Genomic DNA, 16252 nt, shown 5'->3' with positions numbered 1-16252 from the left:
CTGAGTGGCTAACAGCACCCCCCTCCCTAAGAGGGCGTGGCCACGCCTCCCGTGATTAGGTCACATCCCCTTCTTCACCCGGGCCCAGCGCGCCTGTGCACGAACATAACTATAGAGCCCCTATAAGCAACAATAGGTATCCACGCACCTTCTACCTTGACTACTCACCCATTTGGGTGATGATACTGCCCCTGTTAGGTTGGTACAGCCAACTACCAGTCAACGAAGGGAGCGCACCTCAACTAAATAATTGCACCTGGAACGGTGACCTGACGTTATTTCCTGCCTCAATAAAGCCAACTCAAAAAACAGAAACAAACCAAAGGGGAGGGAGGGTGGGAAACCTGGAAACGAAGAGGCTTTGGCCCACACTTCTAGCCCCTTATATAATCATCCCTATAAAACATGCCCCCGCACTACTATAGGCTACCTAAAACAGTGATATGCACACATGCCAGCCCCATCCTAGAGGTTTAAACCACCTCTTTTCTAATGGTAATCATTTGGTTTCTCTATCTTAGCTTAGTAATTGCATGGATACTGCCGGCGATAATCCCACGATAGGGTCTGAAGAAGGTGGTAACTATCGGAGCGCAGACCAAAGTCTCCATTGATGATAATGAATGCGATCTACATGGGATCGGTATGAATGACAAATCCTGATGCCAGAAGACCGGCAGCAGTGTGTCATGACCCTGTCTAGTTTTCACCTTTTGCCTGTAGACTTACCCCTGCCAGTTGTCTCATGGATCTGTGTGTAATCTGCCTGGGAGATCTGCTCTGATCATGCTGGCTGCAGCACATCTCTGTGTGCATTCCTTTCCACAGTGATTATTCACCTGGAACCTCCTCTGTCTGTGAACACTGCTAGCCCTGTTTGGAATCACAGCTGTAGTTCTGACTCTCAGTACTGCAGAGATGATTGCACCCTCTGCATGTTGTGCCCTCCACCACTCAGAGTGCTACTACCAGACCACCTGTCTGTATTCACCAATTCCTGCGAGTCCCAGGGTATAAACACCCTCCTCTGATAGCATTCTGGGCCTGAACATCTCTTTACTTCCCGTGGTGTATAGTTTGTGCTACTTCAGAGAACAAGGGTATCCCAGGCTCCTGCTCCTACTGGTTCTTAGATCAGTTCATCCAGCAATACCTGGCAAATCCAGAAGTCCTGCTTACAGCAATACCTGTCAATCCAAAAATCCTGCTTACAGCAATACCTGGAGTTCCAGAAATCTTGCTTACCGCAATACCTGGCAAATGCATAAGTCCTGCTTACAGCAATACCTGGAGCATCCAGAAACCCTGCTAGTTCCCAGGCCAATCCAACTAGTGTGTTTCAGCATCAGCTATAAGTGAGTTCCTGCACCCCTGACCTTAGCCTTGTGCTCCACTGCTTACCCTACTCCTGGTTGGTCCCTGGCTCCCTGAAAACCTGCACCGTGTTACCCTGCCTTGCTTCCTGCTGTGGATCAACTCCTGCTCCTTCTACCTACCCACTCCTACCTGAACCTTAAATTCCCAAACCTACCTATTCCTTCCTGAACCTGTTACCCAATTACCCAATCCAGCCTGCACCTGAGTTCCAGCCTTTGTCACAGCATTTCCGGATTACCCTGTTTAGCCCTCTTCCCAGCATTACCTGATTTCCCTTTAGCCATTGTCACATCACTCCAGTCCGGAGTCAAAGCCCAAGTTCTTCAGTTCAATCCACGTTACTCCAGTCCGGAGTCAAGCCCAAGTTCCTCAGTTACCTGTTCCACTCTACTCCAGTCCGGAGTCAGAGTCAAGTTCCAAGTTCACCAGTTCAACTCAGCAAGTCTTCCTGCTGGTCCCAGTCTGGTTCCTCCAAGTTTTCTACTGGTTCCAAGTTCCTGTCATTTATCATCAAAGGCAGTTCTCACTGCCCCATAAGTCTTTGCAATAGAGCTGTTTACCTCATCTGTGATTCCTGTCATGCCAGTCTTCGCTGAGCCCAGTTCATCACCTGAGACAGGTAACTCTCAGACACCAAACATGACACAGTGAAGATACCAACAGGTAATTAAACCCTCTCCCCAACCCTAACTCTCCCTTAGGGGTGCCTAACCCTAACCTCTCCCCCAGTGCCTAACCCTAATCCCCCCGTAAGTGCCAAAACCTCCCAGGGGGGTGCCTAACCTCCCCCTGGGTGTGCCTAACACTAGCCCCCCTTCCCCTAGCCTAACACTAGCCCTCCCGGGGGGTGCCTGACCCTAAGTCCCCCCCGGGAGCCCATAACCCAGTGTTGGCTAACCTTGACACTCCAGCTGTTGTGGAACTAACTATATATCCCAGCATGCCCTGCCACAGTTTTAGCATGCCCTAATAGCAAAACTGTAGCAGTGCATGCTGGGTTATGCAGTTCCATAACAGCTGGAGTGTCAAGGTTAGCCAACACTGCCCTAACCCTCCCCCCCCACGACTGTCCGCGCCATCCACCCAGCTTACCTTCATTCGGTATGCCGGGCGTCAGGCTACCGGCGTAGGGATAATGATAGGTGTCGGGATTTCGATGCCAATCATTAGTCCCCTGTCAGGATTTCACAGTCGGGAAGCCGGCGGTCGGCATTTCCACCGTCGGCTTCCTGACTGCATCCCATCTACAACTTGTTTACACAGCAATAGATATTGCTAGGCTCTTCTTTTTTTCTCATCAATAGTTTTTATTAAAGATTTTTTTCCATAAACAAAATAGATATTGAAAATAAAAATTACAGAAAAAAGTCAACATGAGAAAGGGAGGGAAGGAATCAGACAACACTGTCAACATATTAATATCACAAAATTAAAACATTAGAAAATATATAGCGATTACACATATACTTATAGAATATCAAATATGAAATACCTTTAATAATACCAGTAATTACCCCGTATGTGGAAAAAGACCACTCAGACTCCTCAAGAATCAAAGTGGCACCCTCTCCATCTGTGACAAATTCATGCCATTTGAACCACCTAATCGATGGGGAAGAGGCCGCAGAGGAATAAGGAGCACCTAACGTTTCTATTTGGAAAGTATACTGAACTTTACATATCATTTTTTGTATAAACAGGAGAGATGGAGACTTCCGATTTTGTACTATGGCCGCTCTGGAAGCTATCAAGCTATGACCTAAAACATAACTATCCGACGTAGACAACTCTGAGGAATATATGTGAAAAAGAGCTATAGAAGGCGACTCTTGAAAACGAATGTTGAAAACTTTATAGGCCAACTCAAATACCTCACGCCAGAGATTGCGAATGTTAGGGCAGCCCCAAAATATATGGAAAATATCACCTGGCTCCGAACACCTCCGCCAACAAAATTTGGACTGCGAAGGCCATATCTTATGTAGCTTGGTTGGTGTAAAATATAACCTATGTAACAATTTAAATTGCATCTCCAAAATGTTAGAGAAGCGATGAGCCGTTAAGTAAATCTCTTCCCATTGCTGGAGGGTAAATGTCATCTGTACATCTGCTTCCCACTGTAGTTGTGCAGCAGATTTAGTTATCGATGCATCCTCCAGATATAGGGAATAGCAGAACTTTATAGCTCCCCGAGAGTTACCAGTTGGCATTTTAGCTAGAACGGGGGTAGGGGGCAGAGCTAGGGAGCCAGTAATTCGCAACATGAGCAGAGACCCAATGGCTTATACGTAAATATGTAAAAAATTCTACTGATGGAAAAGGGAACATAGAATTGTTACTGAGTACATCAGCAATTGTAACTATACCACAAGACCGCCATAATGAGATACGTAGATCTGGGATTAAACTAAAGAGAGCTAATAAGGAGAGATTATGAGTGGGTTACATCATGCAACGTGAAGTACTTATAGTAGAATCCCAAGCCGTAAGGGAATCTAATATTGCTCTAGGGGCCTCTAATGATATTGGGTAAATTTGTTTAGGGGTCCAAATCAATTCTGTCAGGGGGAAATGAGGTAATAAAGTTCTTTCCAAATCAACCCATGGTTTTGAATTAAGTAGAGCCCAGTCACTGATCTGAGCCACTAAGCATGCATGTTGTTTTGCCACAAGGTCAGGTACATTGAGATCACCCAGGTATCTATGACGCGTTAATCGTTGATAGGCAACTCATGGGGTTTTACCCTTCCAGATGTAGTTCAAAATTGATTTATGAATTTGTCTAATATACCGCTGAGGGACTAAATAAGGTATTGTGCGGAACAGATACATTAATTTGGGTAGTACCATCATCTTAAATGCTGCCAGTCTACCCAACCAAGAGAATTCAAAGCCAACACAACTTTTTAAGAGACCAACCACATGTATAATAATAGGAGAAAAGTTGATCTCTGGAAAAGTGGAAACGTTATTTGGAATATGTATACCCAAATATAAAAGAGAATCTTTCTTCCATTGATACTTATAGATATTTTGGAGGCGGGACAACATCTTCTGGGGCATATAGAAAGGTAACGTCTCTGACTGGTGGTATTTAATTTATAGAATGAAGCTTTACTAAAATGATCTATAACTTCATGCAGGGCGGGCAACGATGTCTCCGGTTTAGTCACAAATAATAAGACATCATCGGCAAATAGACATAACTTGTGTGAAAAGGATTCTACAGTGATACCTGGGAAAAGTAATAATTGCCGAATAGTAGCTGCAAAGGGTTCGATAGCTAAAACATACATCAAAGGAGATAGGGGGCATCCCTGTCTCGTGCCATTAGAGATAACAAACGAAGAAGATAAAAAAACATTATTCAATACTTTAGCAGTTGGGTTACTATATAGAGCATTGATGGAAGAGAGTATTTGTCCCTGAAAAAAAAGTTTGTTAAAGTAGCAGTAAGACATTTCCAATGAAGATGGTCAAACGCCTTTTCAGTGTCTAAAGAAAGCAAAAGAGCTTGCCGTTTCTTTTTGACCAAAAATTCAGCTATATCGAAGACTCTATGGGTGTTGTCCAAGGCTTGACGTCTCCGGACAAAACCCACCTGGTCAGGGTGAATAAGTTGGAGAACTAAGGGAGAGAGTCGGTTAGCTATCAATTTTGAAAAAATCTTCACATCAGAATTAAGGAGAGCAATAGGCCTGTAATTCTGACATAAAGAGGCATCTTTCCCATGTTTGGGAATAGTTATTAACTGGGCCTCTAACATTTCAGCAGGGAGAGAACCATACTTAGTAGCTGAGTTATAAAGCATAGTAAGAACAGGGGCAATTTCAGCTGAGAAGTGTTTATAGAATGAATTGGTAAAGCCATCTGGGCCATGAGCTTAGCCCGAGGGAAGTGCTTTAATAACAGCTAAAATCTCCTCAGACCACAAAGCATTGAGGGATTCCAACTCATCCGGTTTTAATTCAGGTAAATGCAATTTGTCCAAAAACGTAGTGATAAGGTCGTCTGTGGGTTGAGGGGTGGTAGGATCTTTATCTAAATTATACAGTTTCTCATAGTAGCTAGCAAATGCATTTGCTATGGACGATGGGTTAAGTAACCTCTGTCCATCTGGGGTAATAATGGCTTTAATTATATTTCTTGTTTGGCGTAATTACAGCTTACGAGCTAGAAATTTACCAGACTTATTGCCCAAAGTATAGAACTTCTGTTGTAGCTTAGACAGAGCACTTTTCATACAAGTCAAAAATTATTTTTGAAGCTGATTTCGGATGGCCACCATTTCTCTCCTAAGGAGACGAGATGGTCTAGTATGGTTCAGGGAATCTATTTGTGCAAGACGTTGTTCTAGGTCTACCTGTTGTTGTAGATATTGCCTTCTTAGCCTAGAGCCAGTCTGAATGGCTACACCCCTCACCACTGCCTTAAGAGCGCACCAATATATAGAGATAGACGTGTCATCTGTGGAATTGGTAGCCTTAAAGGTGGAAAAAGGGTCAGAAATAGGCATCGTTGCTTCAGGAGCTGTCAACAGATATTCAGGGAATCTCCATGGTCTAGGGGGGAATCTAGAGTTACTATAGTCAATAAACCAGGTCACAGCTGCATGGTCGGACCATACTATCGGGATAATTTTAGCCTGGCGAGCGGTCTGCAATATCCATTTATCTAATAAAATAAAATCGATTCGGGAGTAGGAATTATGAACGTGTGAGAAATAGGTATAATCTTTATCTGTCGGGGACTGAACTCGCCAGACCTCGTACAAATCATACTCTGCCATTAGGTTACGGAAACTATTGGAGGGAACTGATCTCTGACTCAAATTGTCAAGTTTAAGACCAGGGACCAAGTTAAAGTCACTCATGATCACGAGATGACCTTTTTGGACTTTATGAATGGCCTCTAACACCTTTTTTAAAAAGGGAACTTGTCTCGAGTTTGGAGCGTAGAGGAAAACCAAGGTAATTTCCTTATCATCTAACTTCCCCACTAAGATTAGAAATCTTCTGTCCCTATCTACAGTTTTGCAGGAGAGTTAAAAATGTATTGAACGATGAAACAGTATAGCCACCCCATTACGTTTAAAGGGACCATTGGCATAATATAGTTCTGGATACCTCGAATCATATATCACCGGAGGCGCTAATGAAGAAAAATGTGTTTCCTGCAATGCTATCACCTTTGCTTTTTACCAATGAAAAGTGGCCAGTGCTAGTGTCCTTTTATTAGGGGAATTCAGCTCATGTGTATTTAAAGACAACAATTTAACCATTTGGTGTCAAGTAGATCCAAAGCTCCAACAAACATATATAAAATAGTGCATCTAGATTCCTAAAAATAAACAGGACAAAAAAGGGGCAGAAGAAGAAAAAAAAACAACAACACTACAATATATTGAAAATAAAAAAAGATAACCTAAATTAGCCCAAGAACCGGGGCTAGAATGTTTGCCGCAAGGAAAAAATTACGGCAAAACAAAAAACATTGTGGAGGGGGCTCAGCATGAAAACCACCCACCCATGCAGTCACCCCTTAATATCAGAGCAAAGCTGGGCAGTTATAAAAATGGTAAAGCATACTTGACATAGTAATTCCATCTTAAAGATATAGGCGATATAAACAATCACTAATTACTATATAGAAATTATAAGAATTATAATAATACTAGCCTCCACCTAAGCATTATAATCCCTTCTGTAAACCACTGATTGAGGTGGAACATACTAATGAAAAAAAAGTGAAAATTCCTATATAAAAGAAGTATAATATACATACATATCAACTGAATCATGGGATGTAAAACAGAAATACAATTCAGGAACGGTAGAATTATAAGGCACGCACATAAACAATTGAAATCTGCAGAGATCTTCATAATCAATAGCATCTAAGAAAGAGAGAAATAACTACATATATTATGATCTCTTGGAAACACGATCAATCAGGAGAAGACGATCAGAAGATCTAGAAATACATGTGGACACGGTGATAGTCCATTCCGCTAGTAATTTAATGCCAGCTTCAACTGTAGAGATAACATATGAGGATGATTCATATTGTACTAGGAGCTTGACCGGGAATCCCCAGCGGTAGGAGATATCGTATTCACGGAGCACTGAAGTGATGGAATGAAACGAACGTCTCTTAGCTAAGGTATTTGCCGAGAAGTCCGGGAAGATCTGAAGACCTCCCAGTGTATCGGATCCTTCAGTTTGCTTGGCAGCTCTCAGAATAAGTTCCGTGACATGAAAAAAGTGAATTCGCAACAGGGTATCTGTAGGGAAGCTGTTAGTCCCCACTCTCGGCTTAGGCAGGCTATGAACTCTGTCGATGAGAAGGTCTTGAGGTGAAGCCGAGGGGAGGAGTTTTTATAATAATTTGGTCACATATTCTTGTAATTCTGTAGGAGCAACCGAATCAGGGATACCACAAATTGTAATGTTATTCCTTCTCGACCTGTCTTCCATATCCACCATTTTATCATGAATAGATGATACTTCTGCTTGCAGCTCAGAATGAGCAGTTAGAAGGTTATTGTGTGAGGAAACCAATTTGCCCATCTTTCCCTCCAAATGATCTGTACGACCACTTAATCCCACGAGTTCAATTTTAAGCGACTGAACTGAGTATTCCACCCCAGAGAGGATATCAGTGCGAAAAGCTGCGAACATTTGGAACATAGATTGTGTAGTGAGAGGAGCTGCTGGATCCAGCTCTAGTCCCAAATCAGCCATGAGAGCATGGTGCAACAGAGGTCGGTGCACTTTTCAGTGATGCCGTAGTTGATGATTTCTGTTTAGTGAAGGATGGAGTAGGGAACTGGATATGTGCTGGTAAACACTGAGCTTTCCCTCCGTGTTTAGGCGGCATTGCGGAACAGAATGTAATACAAATAAACGCGTAAGTGACCTTTAGAAGACAGGTAGTGATTGGTAGTGATATGATATGAACATATATGCACTTTAATACTGCATGGGTGAGGGTGTCTCCATCCCTAAAAGGGAAACATGCTGTGAGAGGGCATTATAACTCAAGCGACAGGCAGCTGGCAAGTTGAGCACTATAGAACCATTTTATAATGATATAAATCTTCTCCAGGATACCATAGAGGACTATATGATGGTGTATTCAGGCTCCAGAGGGAGACAGGCAGAGATGTACTGTATGTATAAAAAAGAAGGCAGGGAGCAGGGCAGTGTGTGTGTCCTCAGAGGGTGAAAGCACAGATTCCAGGGCAGCCAAAACTTAGCAGGACTTGTATTAGCCCCAAACTTATAGAATCCCACTACAATCCCTGGCAGCAATGAGCCCCGGCAGCTTAGTGTCGAAGCTGGATAATTGGCTGAGACAAGATCAGCTTACAATTAGATCGTAAAGACGCCATCTTGCGACTGGCCGCAAGATGCCATTTTAGAAAATGAGATCGCAAAACGCCATTTGGCGAATGGCCGCCCAAGCGCCATTTTAGGTAAACTCACACTTAAGTACATATGGCGATATTACTATTAGCACCATGCGATTGCATCTTTCACCATTTCTCATACACACATTAATACGCACAATTGCGCTGTTAACTAGTCGCATATTAGCGAATGCATAAGATCCTGTATAAAAACGCTGTTTATTAGCTTCATGCACACGCATCTGCCCCAAGTTAACTAGCGTCTGTATATCAAACCCCAAATACTTACACAGTACATATTCACATAAAAGGTCTCATAAGCTTTAAAGTATAAGATTCAAGTTTGTTCATTTATTATAATTGCTGAGAAATAAAGGTTATTTGATAGCTAAGGTTTAATACATGATAAGTAAGTCATGTTTGATATTATACTGATCTGCACTCTTTCAACAGCATTCTGATATCGTCAGTGTGAAGATCGCAACATGCATTCTCAACTTATGGACCGCAGAGACTTAAAGCACCGAAATGTACATTATATGACCAACTGTTAGGTTGTGCATGAACAGGAAACCAGAGACAACCAGTTGTTAGAGGCTGGACTGTGTCTATTTGAATCAACCTGTTAAATGCTCTGCAACAGATGCATCCTCCTGGGAACCAATGGCATCAGCGACAAGCCTCTCTATTGTGTTGTCTGTTTCTGTGAGAGTATAAACGTGTGTGTTGTGACCCCAGTCTGAGTCTTCTTGCTGAATGCTGATAGACGGGGGTTTCTTGCTGAAGCCTACATCTGGTCCAGAAGCGCTGCGTATGTATAACTGTACTTGGGTCTGTATAATTCTTTGCGCTAAATTGTACTTAGATCATAGCGTGTAACTGACTGTACTTTTACTTGAAATATCACTTTGCGCTTTGGAACCACAAGTAAAAGGTCTGTAGTCTTTATTTACTATATGACTGCGTACGCAAAATAGCATCATCCTTAGAGGTTTATAGGCAGGATATTAGAAGGTATAGGTAGGATATTGGAAGGTATAGGCAGGAGTGTATAGAGGTTCTAATTCAATATCCTTAGTTGGGGGCTCATAGTGAAGTCACTTACCTACTCACACGATACATACGGTTATCGATATCTCACCAAAGGGTGGAGTGGCCACATGCAGGGTTTACCTGCAACCGCTCGGAGCTGAGAAATCGCTACCCGTTTTTGTGTGAGCCAGGGACGCTGACTAGAATCCAGGGACAAGAGAGGAAAAAGTTTGTTTTCCTTTGTTGATAGAACCTTATGTTTACAGGGGTGCCGCAGTATTGAGCACGCAGCTGAGTTGCAGTTTTGCACACAGTCAAGACGCACTTTTGTGTACGCAGCTAAAGGTTGTCATACGGTTGTGTGGTAGTCGCATTATTGTGTATGCGACTGGTCGCACAATAGTGTATACGTACTTCCGGTTGTGCTGCCACGTGTTTAAACAAAGCCATTGTGGTTTACATTCTTTTCAATTGTTAATATCTGGGTTAACGTGTATTTTTCTGCGCAGGAAAAAAGTGTGTAACAGTGAGTATTTGTTGGTAGGGGTAACTTGTTCCCTAAAGTTAGAGGTACCGTATGACCTTTAAGGGCTAAGTGCTAGCCGCTCGGTAAGCAGCTTACCGTTCTATACACAGTAGCAGGAGTACATGTTGTCTTTGTTGTAGAAAGGTGCGTGGAAGTAGCCGACTTAAACTTCCATAGGTGTGGAAGTTGCCTTCTTAAATCTTATCCGGGTGTGTGGAGTAGTCTTCTTCAAATCTTCACAGGTGTGTGGGCGCTGCCGTTTAAATCGTCCACAGGTAAGTGAAAGTATCTTGACTGTCTTTCACCAGTTTAAATTTTTATTGAAAAACGTAGGAGTTGTCTCAGAATGGGAGCCATGCAAACAATAGAGATGATAGACAATGATGTGCTGCTAATGGAAGCACCGCTTGGATCAGCCCGTCGTATTATGCATACTAAGTATGGTACTTATGCAATAAGGTATTGTGATGTACGGTTTAAAATGACGATGAAGAGTGTTAGACCGTTTCCCAGAATTGGTAGTTTTGATAAAGATGTATTAGATAATGTCCGGGATCACATCAGTCTGATGCGCTCCCGAGAGAAAAAGGACAAATATTATGAATGTTTAAAGTTGTGGCAGCATGAAGGGGATGCGTGGCTTAAAAATGAGCAAGTGATGCAAACTAGCGTTGCGAGCGCATTGCCAGAGAATACATCCGCGACGCTAAATTGCAATGCGGGCGAGCCGCAAAATGGCGCGCACGTGCAGTAAGGTAGCATTGTGGAAAGTATTGCCAGCAGTTCACGCGCACCACCTCCACCTTATGTGGATGGAGGTGCAAGTACAGTTATCAAAAATACCCATAAAAATGTAACAAGCAATTTGTACCCTCTCTTAAGCAACCATAAAGAAAATGTTCATGATGTGGATGATGAGCCTATTGTAATGTCTGCCATTTCCCTTGCTGTGCAGATTATAGATGCTGCACCACAACAATCACGAGTGGTGCCGCCATCTCCATCGGTAACAGTAAGGGAAGTGCTAGCCCCCTCTGCACCCGTAGAGGAAGTCGTTAATACCATACGTAGCAGCAGCAGATTAAACCCCCAGCCAGGTAACAAGGTCAAAGGTAGCAGCGCTACCGGTCTGCATCCCATTCGGACAATAACTGTTCCGAATGGAAATGCAGATGCGAACGGTATAGTGCCCATGAGGGAAGTGGTAATGCACTGTCCTTGGACAAGAGCAGAACTGAATTCCATCATAAATGATTTCTCCGATCCCAAAAAGGAACTAGCCAAATGTCAAAGATTTTTGAGGAATTTGGGTAGTTCTCATGAGCCAACTAATAAAGATTGGCATGTGGTGTTAAGGGCCTGTCTACCACGCAATACCGACGTGACAAAATTTATCACGGATTGTGTATTGGATGGTGACATTCCCTTAACAGACCAAGTAAACCAAGGTAACATTTCCCGCATTGTAACTCAATTGGGTATATATTTTCCGGTAGTAGTTAACTGGAACAAAATTTTCACTATAAAGCAAAAGGAGAGTGATTCTGCAGAAGATTATTGCGACCGGGCTCTGCAGGCTATCACCCAGTACACTGGGATAGAAGATATTAAAGATAGCACTCACCACAGGGGAATGATAGTCATGGTACTCATGGACGGTCTTAAAGAAAACTTAAAGACTCGGGTTCAAACCTCACAACCTGGCTGGAGGGGAGTCACAATAGATACCCTCATAGAATCTGCCATAGAACATGATAAGAACATCTCAAAGAAGAGAGAAACCCAGTGCGAAAAACTAATGGCTGTCAGTATCCAGGCTCTGGAAGGAATGACGGTAACATCACAGCCAGCAGACACACTTGCATCTACATACACACTTACACCTGAACAGTTATATGCCCTCACTAATCCCATGCAACAGCAAACACAGCTCTATTCTACTGATTCCTACACATCCACAGGTCCCATACTACTCACAAACTTCATACCCCCCTCAATACCCTTATCCTCCATATCCCTACCCATATCCATCACCTTTTCCCCCTGCTCAAACCTCACAACAACCCGTGTCTTCATCCGATCCACGAACATGTTTTAATTGTAACCATCAAGGACATTAAATTAGAAACTGCAGAGTAAAAAGGGTAGTACCCTCAAATCAGGGAAAAGCTGCATATCCCCATACGGGATATGCACAGAGGCCAGCAAATATCCAGCAAGCACCAGCTCCAATTGTGGCCGTTAATGTTTTATTGGAGAATGGTAGCCAACGCTAGGGGTCAGGTCATACCTGTAGTCTACAGATAGTCAGGTTAACGGGAAGTACTAGGGAACTGGTCATGATGGTTGATGTAGCTGGTACTGAATATCCTTTTCTTGTAGACACAGGGGCGACCAGGTCAGTGATAAAAACTCCCGTTAATTTACAGGTGACCGAGACAGTACCAACAATGGGTGTAACAGGTAAAGTGCAACATTATCCTTTAACAAAGTCCACAGAGGTTACTATTGGGCCGTTGCATACCAGGCATTCTTTCCTTCTGGCTGCTGCGGCTTCTACTAACCTGCTGGCTAGAGATTTGTTATGTAAGATGGGATGTGTCACCCCTGATTGTGTATTTCTAGATATCCCAGAAAGAGTTGCGCACGAGGTGTGGGATATGTTAGACACTCCCCAAAGGATAATGTATCACTCTTCCAGTTTAAATGAAAATCCATCTCAAATGTCCCAAATTCCAGATTCCCTTTGGACTAAGGATGGACAGGACACTGGATTAATGGCAAACGTAAGCTCCGTAATGGTAAATTTAAAAGGCGGTAGGCAAGCTCCAAAAATTCCCCAGTACCCACTAAAACAGGAGGTAGAATTAGGGTTTTTTCCAATAATTGAGCGATTATTACAACAGGGAATTTTAATTCGTACAGCTAGTGTAGCCAACAGTCCCATCTTCCCGGTGAAGAAGAGTGGTGGGAGGGGTTATAGGCTGGTACAAGACCTTAGAGGTATTAATAAAGTAGTAGAGAGCCAATTCCCCGTAGTGCCAAATCCAGCTGTCATTCTTATGCAGATCCCTCCAAACGCAACCCATTTCACTGTCATTGACCTCTGTTCTGCTTTCTTCTCTGTGCCTCTACACCCTGACTGTCAGTATTTATTCGCATTTACATACAGAGGTGTACAATATACATGGACACGGTTGCCCCAAGGTTTCATAGACAGCCCCAGTATCTTCTCCCAGGCCTTGCACGACTGTTTACAATCTTTTCAACCTGCCAATGGATCTGTTCTAATTCAATATGTGGACGATTTATTGCTATGTTCTGATTCGTTTATGTCATGTTTGAATGATACTATACGTTTGTTGCTTCATCTCTCGCATACAGGACACAAGGTTGCTAAGGACAAACTACAGCCGTGCCAATCCAGAGTAAAATATTTGGGACACTGCCTAACCCAGGGGTTACAACATCTCACAAATGATAGAATCCAGGCCATACAGAACATGACACTGCCGCAGAATCAACAGCAAATTCGTACCTTCTTGGGAATGTGTGGATGCTGCAGAATGTGGATCCGAGGTTTTTCTATTTTGGCCTTGCCTTTGCAGGACTTAGGACCTCATTCAGAGTCGGTCGTTGCGGCCGCATGGTCGTACGCCACCGATGTTCGCTAAACTGCGCATGCATAAAGTTTGCAATGCGCGTGCGCAAACTTGCTGCTACGATCAGAAATTTCTCTCTCCTTGAACACAGCCAGGTCAGTAGTTTGAGTGACAGAATGAGGCGTTTGTGGGAGGTAACAGGGGAAGGTGTTTGAAAATGAGGGAGTGGAGATCCGTAAGCAGGCATGCCTAATTATGTGAACAGCGTTTTATGGGAGTGCATAATTAACAAAGTAGTGTCATGGCACACGTGACATGGGTGGTTTGTACACTGACCTGATCGTAGTGCTTAAGAGAGGGTATGGTCAACCTTAAGCTCTACGACCAGTTCCGATGGTCTCTATTAATCCTTATATGGCCGGAGATGACGTGTAATGCGTACGAGAAGGGGGCATATTTTTTGTCTTATGGCCGCATCCTCCCCTTGGTCGGCCAGCTAATGATCCGATCTTAAGGACGCAACTTGCGAGTGCATCATTGACATATCCGGCCCTTTTCCCTTACGACCGTGCGGCCGCAACGACTGACTCTGAAGTCTCTTCTTCAAAGCCCGATCGTGTCATACACACAGAGTAATCAGAGCAGGCTTTCCTTAATCTTAAGGATAGTCTGACAAAAGCACCTGCATTAGGAATACCTGATTGTGAAAAACCTTTTGATTTGTATTGTACGGAAGCCGATGGTTGTGCTGCAGGTGTCCTCATACAAAAACATGGTGATGCCAGTAGGCCCGTAGCATACTACAGTGCCCAATTGGACACTATGGCAAGATCTCTCCCCACCTGTTTGAGATGTGTAGCAGCTACCGCTCTATTGGTGAGTAAAAGTGAGGACGTAGTATTGGGTCATGATATGATTGTCTATACTCCCCACGCTGTATCTGCTCTGCTGAACTCTGCTCAAACCAGACACGTCTCTTCAGCTAGGTTTACCAAATGGGAACTAGCTCTAATCGCACCTGCAAACATCACTGTTAAACATTGCAGCACGCTGAACTCAGCAACGTATTTACCATATGTACAACATGATGTACAAAGGGTGGAAGGAGACAAGTTGCTGGCGGGAGGTGAGTTCAGCGGACATAATGATGCACACGATTGTATGAAATATCTGAATCAGACCTTTACTGCTAGACCTGACATACATGACACACCTTTAGAGAATGTAGATGTAACTTTTTACACTGATGGGAGTTGTCATAGACAAACAGACACAGGTGAATTATGTACAGGTTATGCTGTTGTAAATGACACAGACATCATAGAAGCTAAACCTCTTGGTCCTCCTCACTCAGCCCAGGTGGCAGAGTTAGTAGCACTAACTAGAGCGTGTGAACTGGCAGCAGGCAAGTCTGCTAACATTTACACTGACTCTAGGTACGCGTTCGGGGTGGTGCACGATTTTGGGGCTCTATGGCGTCTGAGAAATTTTATGACAGCAGCAGGCACACCAGTTGCACATTCCCGACACATAAAACATCTTTTAAAAGCAATCCAACTTCCCAAAGCGGTGGCAGTAATTAAGTGTAAAGCCCATACATATGAGGATGATCTGGTGTCACTGGGCAACAACAGAGCCGATGAAGCTGCAAAATGGGCAGCAGGGTTAAAAATGTTTTCTCCAACTGAACAAATTATGTCTTTCCAAACAATTGACATGCTGAAATTAATTGAGATGCAAAATTTGTGTTCAATCCAGGAAAGGTCCATCTGGAAGTCTAAGGGATGTGGGCAAGAGTCCTCCGGGCTCTGGAGGGACGGACAAGGTAAACCAGTAGCCCCCAAGGCGTATTACCCCAGCCTGGCTGAGGCAGCACACGGTCTGACTCATCTGGGAAAGCAAGGTTGTTTGACTGATCGGTGGGAAGGTCCATACCAGGTGCTGCTGACAAGTACTACATCTTTGAAGGTGGCTGAGAGAGATACCTGGGTCCATTCCACTCACTGCAAAAAGGTCAATCAGCCGGTGGAGTAATAAGTCGGAGACAAGGCTGATCGCGTGGACCTGTCGATCACGAACTTGTTCCGGGAGGATTGAAAAGGTCGTAGTGAGATACCTGAACTAAAAGAAATTTGAAGATCTTGTGGGAATGGACGGGCCTGCTGTGATCATTTTCATATTCTCTTTTAGAGTGTTCACCATTCTGGTTGGTTCTGGGATATCCGATTTCTGTGATGGGGGACCGATTGAGGAGATGGGAGCTGATGGTAGTGCTGATGGAGTGGAATCAGGAGGAGTGCTATG

This window comes from Taudactylus pleione, unplaced genomic scaffold (assembly GCF_031769625.1).
Source record: "Taudactylus pleione unplaced genomic scaffold, aTauple2 ptg000381l, whole genome shotgun sequence".
Lineage (NCBI taxonomy): Eukaryota > Metazoa > Chordata > Amphibia > Anura > Myobatrachidae > Taudactylus > Taudactylus pleione.
The sequence above is the reverse complement of the archived record's forward strand: the minus strand, read 5'-3'. Positions refer to the sequence as shown.